The 14,288-nt window shown below is 39.3% G+C and overlaps 1 long non-coding RNA gene across 1 annotated transcript; it reads left to right on the forward strand.

Moving 5' to 3' along the window:
* The first annotated feature begins 9,074 nt into the window (after window positions 1-9,074).
* LOC122987745 lies at window positions 9,075-11,841 on the forward strand. Its single transcript, XR_006404581.1, has 2 exons — window positions 9,075-9,932; window positions 10,308-11,841. It is a non-coding gene; the product is annotated as an uncharacterized LOC122987745 (long non-coding RNA).
* Window positions 11,842-14,288: the final 2,447 nt, after the last annotated feature.

The raw sequence follows: 14,288 nt of genomic DNA on the forward strand, positions 1-14,288 counted from the left end.
AGCCATTTTTATTCTATTTTATTCTTTTATTTTGATCCAAACCATGATCTTTCCCTAGCCCTAACCAAGTTTTTTTTGTGTCTAAACCTAACCACAGCATTGTCATATCATAAAACATCATTGTTCAACTGATAATGGCCAACATTATTGTAGAAATTCAACGTATCCGTGGTTTGCAGAAATGTACAATGCCAACATTTTATTCTGGTGACTGGGTTGTATCAAGAAAAAAGAGTAAAAACTGGCAACAGACAGTATGAAAATTATCTTGAGTTATTTGGACTGTCTGGAGATGTCAATAGCCCTAAACCCAAGAGCGTGATCTACAATGAAAAATTACATTAGCTAACTTCACTAATGCCAACTCATGCAAACAGTGCTGCCAAGTAAGCTGAAGAGGCCCTTGAATACAAAGTATACCTTTACAGATAACATTAGCTGCTCAGGTTCAGATTCTCACTGCCTCCCTGAACATGCCACTTGTTTAATCCAGATAAGTGATAAATACAAATACTGTACAATATCTGCACTTGTTAATCAAATGCCTATTGCTTCCACATAGAAGTGCTGCTTGTGCTATTGTTGACATTGCACTGTTCTCTCATCTATGTCTCTGCAATCCCTGATTGCACATCAACAACAGTGTTTTCTTGCTGCAGTCATAGGTATGATATCATCCCCAAATCATAACATACATTGGTTTATCCTAATAATCATGATTATTTTTGCTGTTCTTATTTAATCTGAACAATAATGTGTAGCACACTTGTCTTGCAAGCTCTTGTTTCGTATAAATAGGCCTACATATTTTTGATGAGTGATGCCATTGCTGCCTGTCATATTGAATCATTTGTCAGTGTGCCATATAGGGGAAATATCTCTAATGACAATGTAATCATGACATTTGAGACAATCTGCATAACCGATTACTGTGAGTTGGTGTGCTTTGTGATTCTGGTTTGACTTTTGGGCCCAGAAAGGTTGAGAGCCACTGTATCTACAGTGTGTAACATGTACAACAAAGACTACAACCTGAGACAGTCTGCCACAGCCTCATATCTGACAAATAGCCTGGAAGGATATCTAACATCAGTGTGAATATGTTCATGTGTTAACTAAAGAGGCACTTCAGCCTGATTTCTAATGTTATCTCATCTGAGTCTGACACATCGACAAACTATGAACATTGTTGCACAATTTCAATCAGTTTGAGCATCAACAAGTTGAAATTTAGTTGACATTTAAAATTATGTAAGTATTAAACTTCAAATAAATTATGTTGATGTATGGCATACTATATAATTCAGATTAGTCATTTTGAGTTAATTTAGAGGAAGATAGAACCCAGGGTTTTCATAATGCATTCTTGTTTGGTGGTTTTCTGAGAGCATTTGACTACTTAATAGCCTTAACTTTTGTAATTGAGCTCAGAAAAAGGTCCTATTTATTTGTCATTGTTAATGTTAGCCTAACTGACTATAAAGGTTCTACAAAATAGACCATCAACAGTTATGTGTATGCATGTAGCCTATTAATTTATGTTTTAGCCTATTATTAGTAGAATATTAATGCACAGAAAACAAATATTAACACATTGTGGCCACCTCCGGCCATCCCTTTGCCATCCGTGGGCCACCACAGTTAAAAATTCCTAGAACTGCCTCTGTTGCCACATTAAAGAAAACTCTTTGCTTTGACTGATTGCATTTTATGATGTTTCCACTCATTATTTTTCCTTATGATACACAACTGTAACACCGAGGTAATGTAACCTTTTCTGCTACTTCCAACTTCTACACCTAGATTCTTTTCACCTCTTCAAGGCCATATTGTCATTTTTTAAATTATCACCAATTACCTTTCAACCCATCAATCCATGAATCTCCCCTGCTATATTTAAAAGCAACGTCTAATAGCTTAAACTAACTGCGACAAACGATCCATTTCTCCCTTTGAGGTTGCCTTCAATCTTGAAATATGAAGTTGGAGCATATTTAGTGATGGAAACCACCAGAAGTGCTAAAAATACCTCTGCCAGTCTGGTAGCCACGAGGCTCCATCACACACTCATTACCACACGACCTGAGGTTGGGAGGAGAGGAGAGAGGAGGGGATGTGGTCAGGAGAGAGAGGCATATAGCGTGTGTGTGTGCATGTGTGTGTGTGTGTGTGTGTTGAAAGGGTTAGACAGCGACAGAAAGCAAGGGAGAGAGAAAGTAAGGGATGTGGTAAAAAGAGGAAAAGAGAAGTGGAGAGTGAAAGAAAGGAAGAGGGAGAGAGGGATATGAGGTGTGTGTGTGTGTGTGTGTGTGTGTATGTGTGTGTGTGTGTGTGCGCACGTGTGTGCGTGTGTGTGTCTGTCTGTCTGTGTCTGTGCAGAGTCAAGAATGGTTGTGGTCAGATACATTAGTATTATATGATATTTCCTATGGTCTCCTGGCATTTCTGAATGACGGCACACATTGCAGCCTACTGGGCTATTATTGAAATCTTACATCACATCATTTCTGAAGAATTTGCAGTTTGTTTGGCTGGACAAATCTTTTTTTTTTATGATCCCCCTCCTCCTCATCTCTCTTTTCCTCTTCTTGATCCCTCGCCTCCCCTCCCCTCTCCACTCTTCTCTTCTCCTCTCCTGTCTCTCCCCTTCTCCCTGTTCTCCACACTTCCAGCCACCTTCCTTTTCTCCTCTCGTCTCTGATTTATTCCCCTGTTTCTCTCCATCCGTCCGTCCGTCTGTCTGGTGTTCTCTGTTCCAGCTGCCGAGTCCCTCCAGGACCATCAATCCTTCTCCTCAACCCATACCTGGCCCTCGTTCAGCAAACACACACACCAACACACACGTACAGTAGATATCCACACACGTGTACAAACACAAAGCCATGTGCACGCATGCAGACATATGTAGTATGTATGCACGAACAAGCACCAAAAAGTACACATGCGTACACACACACACACACACACACACACACACACACACACACACACACACACACACACATACATACACACACACACACACACACATGCACATCAGGAAGCCAGAGGGGCAACCTGATCCCTCAGTCAACCTTGGAGTGAATCACACAGATGGAACTTCCAGGTTTGGGTCAGAATGTGAAATCAAGACTAACAAGGTAAACTGCGGCTCAGCAGGATGAGGCCGTGTGCTGGCAACAACGCAGGTTCGAGCTCGGCTCATGAACAGTTATTGCACTGTCCTGTCTTTCAATCTGACACTTTTAGTAATAGACTGTAGATATGCAGATAACAACATTTGGATTTGAAACAAAAAGAGAGATAGAAATGTGTTAGTCCAAGTTTAGAAATTCTAACATAAGGAATGAGCTACTTAATTCATTTGTGAATGTTTTACATTGAATTCAGGGGTTTTACTGTTATCTGAACATAAATGCTAGTTTGCTAGCTGTTACATTAAAGGTTTACTATGCAAGAATTCCCTAAAAACAATGTATAGATTAATACAAAAATAATCCCTCTCTTATGACTCACTAGAAGTATGTGATAGTGTATGTATCTACAGAGACTCTGCTCTCTGCCTGTATTTTATTATTTTCTTATTATGCTGTGTTCTGGATGATTTTGCGCATCAGTGGGTGTGTAGGCCCCAGCCAATAACAGTGCGCAGGGTGTGAGGTCGGGATTTGTAGTGTATCAACCAGGTTACATCGTTGTCTCCGTCTCTCTCCTCGTCTCTGCTCTGCTCTCTGTTTCCGTGTCATCTATGTTTAAAGAGCTGAAGGTCTGTTTGTCTGCTCGACTGACGGCGGGGCTGACCTACACATACACGCAGAACGGAGAGGCCACAACAGACAGGATGAAGCTCTGCATTCACACAAAGTACGGTAATGTAGCAACCTCTCACCTGTTTTTGCGGAGGTGTGGGCGTGTTTATTTGTGCTTTAGAATGTAACTGCGGTGAAACAATCAGAAAATAATGTTTGATTTATCTGATTCTTGGCTTTGTTCTTGCCAGCGCTACTCGCTCTCTTCATTCACTCTATGGCTCGCTCGACCACCACTGCTCTCTCTCTCGCTCTGGTGTCAAACCAGGGAGGAGGGGCCAACTTTGAATGCTGTGTGTTTACAAACACCAACCGACAAATCCTGCATAGTATACCTTTAACTGTCGGAGGTTTAGAGTGTACATTTGGGCTGCATTAATTGCAACAAAATAGCTCAGGGACCAAATCATATTTTGTGGTCTCTAGCCAATTATACTTGCAATTTTAGTTTTAAGTTTTAGATTTGTTTGTGTTGGTGGTTCAGCAGTAGAGCTCTACACACACTGTACATTGGGTCAAGGTCTGATTTCTGTCTGACACGCTAACCTTTTCAACCTCAAAGAAGATTGAGTGGTGCGTTTGATGGAGGAGGAAGCTGTCTGTCTAAATATGATGGAAAGGAGGCCCCAGGACCCATGACAAATATGATATGCCACTGTATTTGCCCGTAAAATATCAGTTTCTTGGCTGAACGTTAAGTACATCAGCCCCAGCAGATGCAGTGAGAAAGCATCCCTCACTATGTGGATTCAAAAGGTTTTGCTGCTCATATGCAGAATTATGGGACACATTGAAAAAGGCATGCAGGAAGAGGAGGGAGGGAGGCAAATGTTTTCTCCATCTTTAGTGATTAACACCATGCTGGTTGCAGCTTATCATGAATTTGCATTTGTTGGATGCTGGAAGAGACCGACCTGCCTGTAGCATTTCATACTCTTGTTACAGTCTCTTGGATATAAACTCTTTTGAATATACTGTCACTGAATCTCAAGGTTTTGCTTCAAAGGCTGAACGCTACGTAAGACCCAGATCTTCAGTTCTCATTCTGTCTCTCCGTTGCACCGTCATCTGTCCCCCTCCTCAGAAATTGAAAAGTGTGAATTATTATATTTGGACATTCAAACAACCAATTAAGGGAGTTGTCTGGGTAGACATTATCACGTTTTGCTCCATATACATGTCAAAGAGCTTAAAGCAGCCCAATCCAAACACATGACTTCAGCATGCAGAGAAGGAGACAGATGCGCACACAGAGACATACAGTGTTGAGAGAGACTGAGAGATGAAGTGTGAGACAGGCGGGCAGCGACAAAATTAAGTGAAAGAGAAGAAGAAGAGGCGGAAAAGGGGAAAGCGACACTAAGAAATAATGAGAAGGAGACAGAAGAAAATGGAAGACAGAAGAAAAGTATATGTTTCATGGGTGGCCAACTGTCGGACGCTGTCTTTAATACACTTAACAGTCCCAGATTTACTAACTGGCGGATGTGCTAGCGACGAGAGAGAGGGACAGATGAGAAGTGAAGCAAAGGAGAGAGGTCACATGCAGGACTGGGTGTTGATGCAAAGAGGCAGGAGGAGAGAGGAGGAAGAGGTCGGGGAAAGAAGTCAAGGTGTTAACATGTGTCATGGTGAATCCCAATATTGAAAGAAGAGAGGAGACAGAAAGGCGAAAATACAGAGCAGAGAAATGGGAAGGAGACAGAGATGAAAAAAAGTATAGAGGAGAGGAAAGAGGAGAAGACAGTTGTATATATAGCTGGGTATTCTGGGGAACAACTTGACTGAGCACCTGTTTAAACATCATAGTAGCTCATGGTTTATTGATTGTGTGTGTGTGATTCATTATGGTTAACAGCATACTGAGTACATTAAGAAATATAAAGCAATGAGATGCATAGATATTTCTTCCTGGGTTAAAGTCAGAAAAAATATACTTTACAGATCAACTCTGAGATGACGATTAAAATAGCTTCATTTTGTCCTCCACAGTCAACATTAAATGTGTCATTCAATGTGCAATTCATTGATTCAAACCAGGGAGGGCAGATCATTTGAAGATTTTTCCAAATCCAAAAACAGTACACTCTCACATTTGTAATGCTGTCAACACTCATTTGAGCAGAGCATCTTTTTCTCAACAGTTCTGCTGCTGTTAAAGTCAGCACACGACAGTAAAAAAAAACAAACAAAAAAAAACTTTAAAGAAGTGATTTTTAATAGTTATCATTATCATCATATGCAGCTCTTGCTTCCAGAGAAGTAGCCTCTAAATTTGGTGTGTAACATGTAATGTTTTTACAATATTTTATACTAAGAATCTATTTATCTTTTACTATAAGCTATAAAAAAATCAAGAAAAGAAAATCAATTCTTCTAGAAGAAGAAGCGGTTTTGTACAAAGGCCTCGCTTTAAAGCGTTCCTTCCTGTGCTGGTTTCTTTTATGGAAAAACTACAGGAATAAATTTTATTTTATTCCCAACTCTGACAGGGTTGCTGTTCCATATGCAACATGTTATTGCATGCAATATTTTAAGGGTAAAGGGGAAAACATAAGGATAACAACTTTAACTTTGCCTTAACATACATAAGTTCTAGGTGTATGAACGCCTGAAGGAGCCTATCCTAATAGACAAATGAGTTTTTCACTACCATAAAGGCCCACTCTGTAATTTTTTTACCATATAACTTCGAGGCTCACATATATCATTTATGTCTTGTTAGTAATGTGTTAGTTTTGGTCAGTACTATAATGACAAAAACATTTCTGCTGAATTGGTTCCATTCACATTTGTAAACGACTTGTTACTTTAAGTCTAGAATTAGCTGCTACACAGAAACAGAGTCATTATCTATTCTGGTAAGAGTTTGCTCATCTTTCTCTCTCCGTCTCATTCCCTCTCTGCCCCTCTCTCTACCTCGCTCTCTGTTCCTCCAAGAAAGTTTGCTCATCCCTCCAGAGACCCACCTGATGCTTTTGACAGAAGGTGAGCAAAGGAGAAGAGACACGTTGTACTCTCAAGAATGTCGTCTTACCCTTGCCATACCACGTCTTACACACACGCGCACACACTCGTACACACATGCATTTGTGAGGACATTCCACTGACTTACTTCATTTTTTAAACCTTAACACTGACATTCAACCAAACCACTGACTGAACTTTTGCTCTTGTGCTGATATTTCAACCACATCAAGAGATTAAACATACTCGCATACACACAAAGAGAAGAAAAACATAAACTATGTATGCACCTCACCTCCTTCCCAACTGGAAAACTAGTTGACTCTTGTGCACGTACACACATACACAACACATCTTTCCGATGCAAACACACAGACTGTCTTATGTCACAGGCTAACCTTGTCGTTTACAAAGAGGTAAACTCCTGCTGACCTTATTGACAGGAAGTGAAATACATATGGATGGAGAGACAGAAAGAAATTGAAAAAGAGGTATTACCCCTTACATACTGTTCATATCCTGACCCCTCACAGTATGGAGCGGGTCATTTTTGACCCAGCTCAAATATCCCTATTTATAAGTTCCTAAATCAGTGTTGAACCACAAATATATATTGCATCCATAGATATTTTGTCATTAATAAATGGGTTATTTATCCACCATTAATGTTTCATAGAGCAGAGAGAGTGTTTTCTTTGGGTATGACACTATTCATTTATAGAGAAAAAACATTCACAATAACACTATATTATGATCTCATGTTATCTAAAACAGGAGAACAAAACAACCATAATTATTTCTATGAATGTTATTGAAAGTGAAGGATGCAACAACATTTTTTGAATGGTAGGTTTCATTATAACCATTAAAACCATCATTCAGCACTGCCCGCAAACCACATGCCCTCCTTTTCTGTCAGTCAACTCCGCATTGAGTGTACTAGTCATAAAACAAAACAACAAACTGGTTTGCAAATTTCAAACAAACAAAACTGTAAAAAACGTTACTTTTGCAGTCCTTTTTTTGTGCAGAATTTGCATCTCCTTCTCTTTTGTCCCCTTGTGGCAACCGACTGTGGGACTGCAGACTGATCAGCGCAACATTCAGACTACTGTGCTGCTGCAGCTGCTATGGTTGGCGTGTGGGGAAGGTGGCATCGCCTTTGTGTGAGAGAGGTCACAAGGACCTTTCCTCCATTTTGTCTGTGTTGTCCTCCTCTTCTAATACTTTCTCTTCAGCTTCAACTCACTGTCTCCTTTCATCTTGGACTAACAGATCCACCACATCACTCCTTCCCCTTCACCACATCAGTGAAGTAGCAGCTCAGGTACTTTTTATAGTCCTGTGAAAGCTGCTACTCACTATAGAGAGGACTATGTTGGGCAACCACTTAGGTTGCCTGGTAATTGATGGGTTTGATTTGTTAATTTGTATAGGCTTGTTTGCAGGTGCACATGCCCATCTGGGCCAGCCAGGTTTGCCTTGGACCAGCCCCTAGTTATACTGCTATAGGCCTAGACTGCTGGGGGACTTCCCATAATGCACTGAGCTCCTCTCTCCTCCTCCCCCTCTACATCTGTATGCATTCATGTACCATTAATGCATGTTACTAACTTGGCTTCTTCCCCAGAGTTTTAGTGCTTTCTTGTCTCACAGGTTCCTTGTGGATCATGGTCATGGACCCCCTAGTTATGGATTGCGAGCTTCCATGGGTCGTGGCTGCGGACCCCCTGCTGCTGTGGTCCTGCTTGATGCCCACGCCTGCTATTATCATTATTGGTCATATTTGTATTATTATTATTGTTGTTATTGTGCTTCTCTGTGTCTCTCTCTCCCCCTCCTTCTTTCTTTCTCAACCCAACCAGTCAAGGCAGATGGCCGCCCACCTAGAGCTCAGTTCTGCTCAGGGTTTCTTCTCGTTAAAGGGGAGTTTTTCCTTGTGGCTGTCGCCAAGTGCTTGCTCAGGGGTCTCTGTACAGCCTAGACCTGCTCTATGTGAAAAGTGCCCTGAGATAACTTTTGTTGTGATTTGGCACTATATACATAAAGTTGAAGTGAATTGAATTGAACCCTGGCAAGTGTAGCAAGGGACACACTAACAAGGGAACACAGGCAGTTCTCTTGACAGTGTCCAGGTCCCTCTTGAACTCTGTCCCCACTGTCCCAATGACAGAAATACACAGACATGCCAGTAGTTTCACTGTTTCAAGATTCCACATAACCACTCTTGACCTTGATTTGACCTCCCCTGGGGACTGTATTGAATGAACAAATTTGACCAAGATTTTTAATATTCTGGACCACTTTAGGAAGAGTCATAAAATTTCAGGCTTAAAGAATGTGATTCAGGGTGTCTTTGCTGCTTTCAAATGTCAAAATGGGTCAAATTTGACCCAAACAGTATGTAAACTGTTGAAACAAGAAGCAACAGGAAAATTACAACACACATGAAGTACAGTTGGTATTTAGTAATTCTGTAACACAACTTTATTTCAGCTACCTGGTCATTTCATATAAATCAATTTATATAATCACTCTCAGCTCTTAATACAATGTTCTTACATAACAATTGAAAAAAATGATAATACCAATCATTTCAGCATTATTTTGTAATGAAATTTGATGGCTCAAAGTGATTGCTGTTGTCATGCTGTCAATATTTGGAAGGTGGTGTTTTTCATGGATCTTTTTTTTTTTGCTGAAATTTCCCAAGTGTTTTGATCCAAATGCCAGAATATCAAATACAGGGGAATTTGAGAACAATTTTATTGCACAATGCCTTGTTTGCTTCCACAGTAAAAACTCAGCCAAAGTCAGTCAAGAAGGTTCGAAACTGGCACTATCCCACACACCACTGAGGCTGATTGTAGAGTTATTACAGGCAGTCTATCTCACAGATAGACAACGCTTTAAGATAGACTTCATAGTCATTTGAGAGCCAACAGTGTTTGTAGGAAACTGCCAAATCCAGGTTGAGATTTCAGATCGGATTAACAGACATCCTTCTGCAGCCTCCAAGGGCAACAAAACTCTGCTGTGATGAGGTGACACTTCCAGTCCCTCAATGCTTGGCCAAAGAAAACACAGCGGAAAGGGAGAGGCTGGAAAGGAAGAGGAGGAGATCTATAGAGTTGATAGATAGGCAGGTATTGGAAGGTAGGTGGAAGCACAGGTTAGTTGATCAGTCAAACACTGAGCTCGCTGTGTAACCATGATGGCACATTTACGCATCTAAGAAACACGAGACACAAGAATCATACAGTATGCAAATATTTTTGTGATTTATGATTAACAGCTTGATTGCTTTAGTTAATTATTGCCAGCATTTGCTTTCATTCATCATTCACTCATTAAGAAAAATGCAAATGCATTTGACAAGTCAGTTTTATGCACATTAAACATACTGAATCATTGTTCTGAAATCTGTTGACTTACTGTAAATTTATTTCAAATTTCTCAAGTTTTGAATGTTGTTTTTTTTAAGGAACTGCACATTTCAACCACAAACTTCTCTTGTTGGCCACTGTGCAGCTCCACTGGAGGTAAAACACTGTCCTGAGGAGAAGCTCGATGTTAGCTGTGCAGACAGGAGAATAATTCACTGGGATGTATTTATCCAGCCGGCCCAGGGATTCAGTCCAGGACCCTGCTACCTTCAAGGAGTCTCTCTCACTTTTTGGCTACCATTGCCTTCCACCATTTTTGGGCTTTGCCAGAAAGTTTGGAAAATTCTGGGTATTCAGCAGCCCCAGGCACACGCTATGTATAAGTGGTGTCAAGGGTTTGAATACGACTACAGATGGCCTTGCAATATTTCATCCCCAAGTCTTCCTTTGTATTTTCCACTGTATACTCTCCTAAAAGGCAGATATGCTATAAAAAATAATTGTTATAATGAATGTTTTAACTTTGGTTAAGTCCTGGCCCTCTAACCCTAGACTTTGTGGCTTACTGATGCTAAGCAGCTCTTGGCATGAGTGTAACTCTGCGATTAGTGCCCCTTTAAACACTTATAATTCACAGCCTATGAAAATATTATCAGAGAGGGCCGGCGCGCTGCCTGAGGGGGTCAGGAGGTTGTTTTAATGGTACCATGGGCTCAGTGTGTTGAACTGTTCAAGCTTACAGCATTAGGGATGCCTTAAATCACTTCCAGGGGGTTGAGAATTTGAAGAAAAACTATATGAGATATAATCATATATGTACGGAGTAATGTAAACGTGAAAATTAGGCATAATGCTCTGCCTGGAACATGTGGAAATTATTTTAAAAGTTTGAATTATAATGACAAATGGTTTGTTTTTCCAGTGTTGTGTATAAAGGAAAGGCCTGAATTCTCATATGTTCACATCTGCACATGCATATATACACACACCCACACACCTCTGCTCAGACCTAAATTTCCTGTTAAGTAGTAGTAGGAGGTGAATGTGAAAGATTTGTCATTAGGCTAGTGGCTCATATCAGCTGACAGTTTATACAAGGAAGCTTAAATATCAATAAATACTTTGTTCTGCTACACAGGTGCTTTCTGTTTCCAAGACATGTGTCGAAGAAAGAAATAATGAAAAATATCCAAGAAACGTTGACTCAGTGAATGGCAATCAAGGTTGCACTACAGCATGGTTTCGTTTCTCCAAATGTAAGCATCATATTAGATCAAAAAAATAGACTTTTATACCGTGTGCCAAATTAGGAAAGTGGTAAAACTGTTTTCACAAAATAACTAAATCACTAGGGTTTAATTTTGCGGACAGTGATTTATTTTTCTTTTCTTATTTCCTGGTAACTCCCCATTGCATATTGTAGTGTGATGTGTGTGTAGAGTCTGTATTTTTCAAGGGAGAAAGTCTTTCAAACTAAATTATGATGCAGAGCTCACAGAAAGGAAATCCAGAGCAGAATTTGTCTCTTACTGTAGAGATCAAGGTTGCTGCTGTAACATGTGTTATGTGTGTATGTATGTTATGTTATCCATGTGTTACAAGGATCTCCCGCTGCAGTTTGCAATATGTGGGGTGAATTAAAAATGTCTTCTAATGTTTAAAAAGCGTATAGTTGAAAAGTGCAATATTATTGTCTATTATTAGTTTTTTAGATTCCATGACAAAGATATTAAATAATTCAAAATAATTTATTCATTTTATGGCAGTAGTTCACAAGTTTTCTAAGATTTGGTCTAGTTATGTAACAAGCCAAATCCACATCAGCATAGCCCCAATAATGCACACATGACATGGTCTCTATTTATTTCTGAACTTCTGCTTCATAATAAACCTGATAAATAATTTACAGTTACAGAGAAAGATGTGTCAGGACTTGCTACCTTCATAGTTTTGTGCTTTATTATCTATTCATACTGAGACTTGTTTTCAGGTGGCACACATTCATTAAAATGTTAGATTCAACTGAGAGTGAATACTGGTACCAACTCATGCTATATTAAAGACAAGGCCGCCCCCTGTTGAACAAAGAAGAAATTGCATGTGGAGTGTGATTACAGTAATTTTGGTTGTCAAATGTTATTTTTGACTTAAAGGGGCTCTACGCTGAATTTACACAAAAAGGTCAGTTTACTCATCTCAACCTGTGAAAATAGAGAAAATAACCCCAATGATGTCATCAGACAGCCGTAGGTACTTACCAGGGTGGGAGGGGGAGTTTTAATAAAAGACTCTTAATGAGTCACATTATAGGAAACTCAACAGGTTTTTATTTGTCACATATGCAAAAGCTAAGCTAATATTTACAAATTCTATACCTATATCTATGAATGGAAGAGGCAACAAAATATGTGGCGTACTATTGTATTGTATTTATTGGGACAATGTACAGTTTTAAACATAAATGTTAAAATTTGATGCACTGCACCAGAGTTAGCTTTAAAGCTAATTTTCATCTGCAGTCCCTTACAATTAAAACATATAAAAGCACAATAACAAACAGTACAAAGCAAAAAAACACACAGGACACATAATATAAAATACAAAGCTACACATGATAGCACATCGCATACACCCACATTGTCAACTAGAAAGACTACAGTTAGGATATATGAGCCTCTGCTGCTTAGATTTTGACCGAGTCTGTCTGTTGTGAGTTCCCCAACTTTGTGGCGGTGCAATACTAAATCATGTGCTCCTTAAAAATCCACACACACCCTCCTATCATTCTTCTGCATGCATGCTCTCTAGCTCTCTATCTAAAGTTGCCCTGATTTGTTTTACTTACTGTGAAGATGCTTCACTTTAATTAAGTAGATTCTTATTAAACCTACATTAAAATACTTTTAAAACAATCATGTACCCTACAACATTTCATAGCTTATTTATCTTGATTTGACATCCAACACAAATCCCCTTTAGAATAGGAGATTATACACCAATTTTACAGCAATCTGTGCAGGATGAGAAATTGTCCAGGAGATGGCGATATAGTTTAACTTCTGAGTTCAGGACGTTTTCTTACATTTTAGGTGCATGAATGTCCCAAGGTAGCTTTGATGCATTAGTAAACATCAGAAACATTTGTTGGAACAGCACAGCGCATGCAGACAGACAGATGGCCTAGTGTAGATAGATAGATAGATAGATAGATAGATAGATAGATAGATAGATAGATAGATAGATAGATAGATAGATAGATAGATAGATGTCCCCACAGTTCGACGCAACAGGGCGCTATTACCCTCGTACAAGATGCTTTACCGTGCTTTACATATAACCTACACACATTTCCTATGTGGGGTAAAAGATAAATGCATCATATCGTCAGTGAGATGAAGGCATTACAGACAACTGCTTCAAAAAGAAGGACTTTATTCAATAATCGCAATAATCCATCCTTACTTAAAATACGGAAATCAAACCATGATGACGAAATGCCATGTTGGCCAACGAGCGTCCCCTCCCTACTTGCGCTGCACTGCACTGCAGGGATTTCCCATGTTACACTACAGTACGCATCCTGCCTCACGTAGCCTTGTTCTGTCTCCAACACGTGCTGTGACATGAGGAGAGGAGAGCAAAAAAAAATGAAAAAACAGAGGAGGAGAAGATGTACATAAAATATAAATGATGAATAGAATAGAATAGAATAGAATAGAATAGAATAGAATAGAATAGAGTATAAAAGAATAGAATAGAATAGAGTATAAAAGAATAGAATAGAATAGAATAGAATAGAATAGAATAGAATAGAATAGAATAGAATAGTAAATAATAGAATATAATAGAATATAATAGAATATGATAGAGTGTGATAGAATATAAAATTATAGAATAGGATAGAATAGAATAGAATAGAATAGAATAGAATAGAATAGGAAAAGGAAAAGAAATATGATGTATTCAAGCATCCAGGCATCATCAGGCCCATTAAGCAAGGACAGCCTGTCTCCATGGGAACGTGACATGTTAGTTTCATGGCATCTTACATAAGAGTGCTGCATCCATCCATATAGAAACACACACAAACACACATACACATACGTACTGCATCCATAGGCGATCC

Source organism: Thunnus albacares, chromosome 8 (assembly GCF_914725855.1).
Source record: "Thunnus albacares chromosome 8, fThuAlb1.1, whole genome shotgun sequence".
Taxonomy (NCBI): Eukaryota; Metazoa; Chordata; class Actinopteri; order Scombriformes; family Scombridae; genus Thunnus; species Thunnus albacares.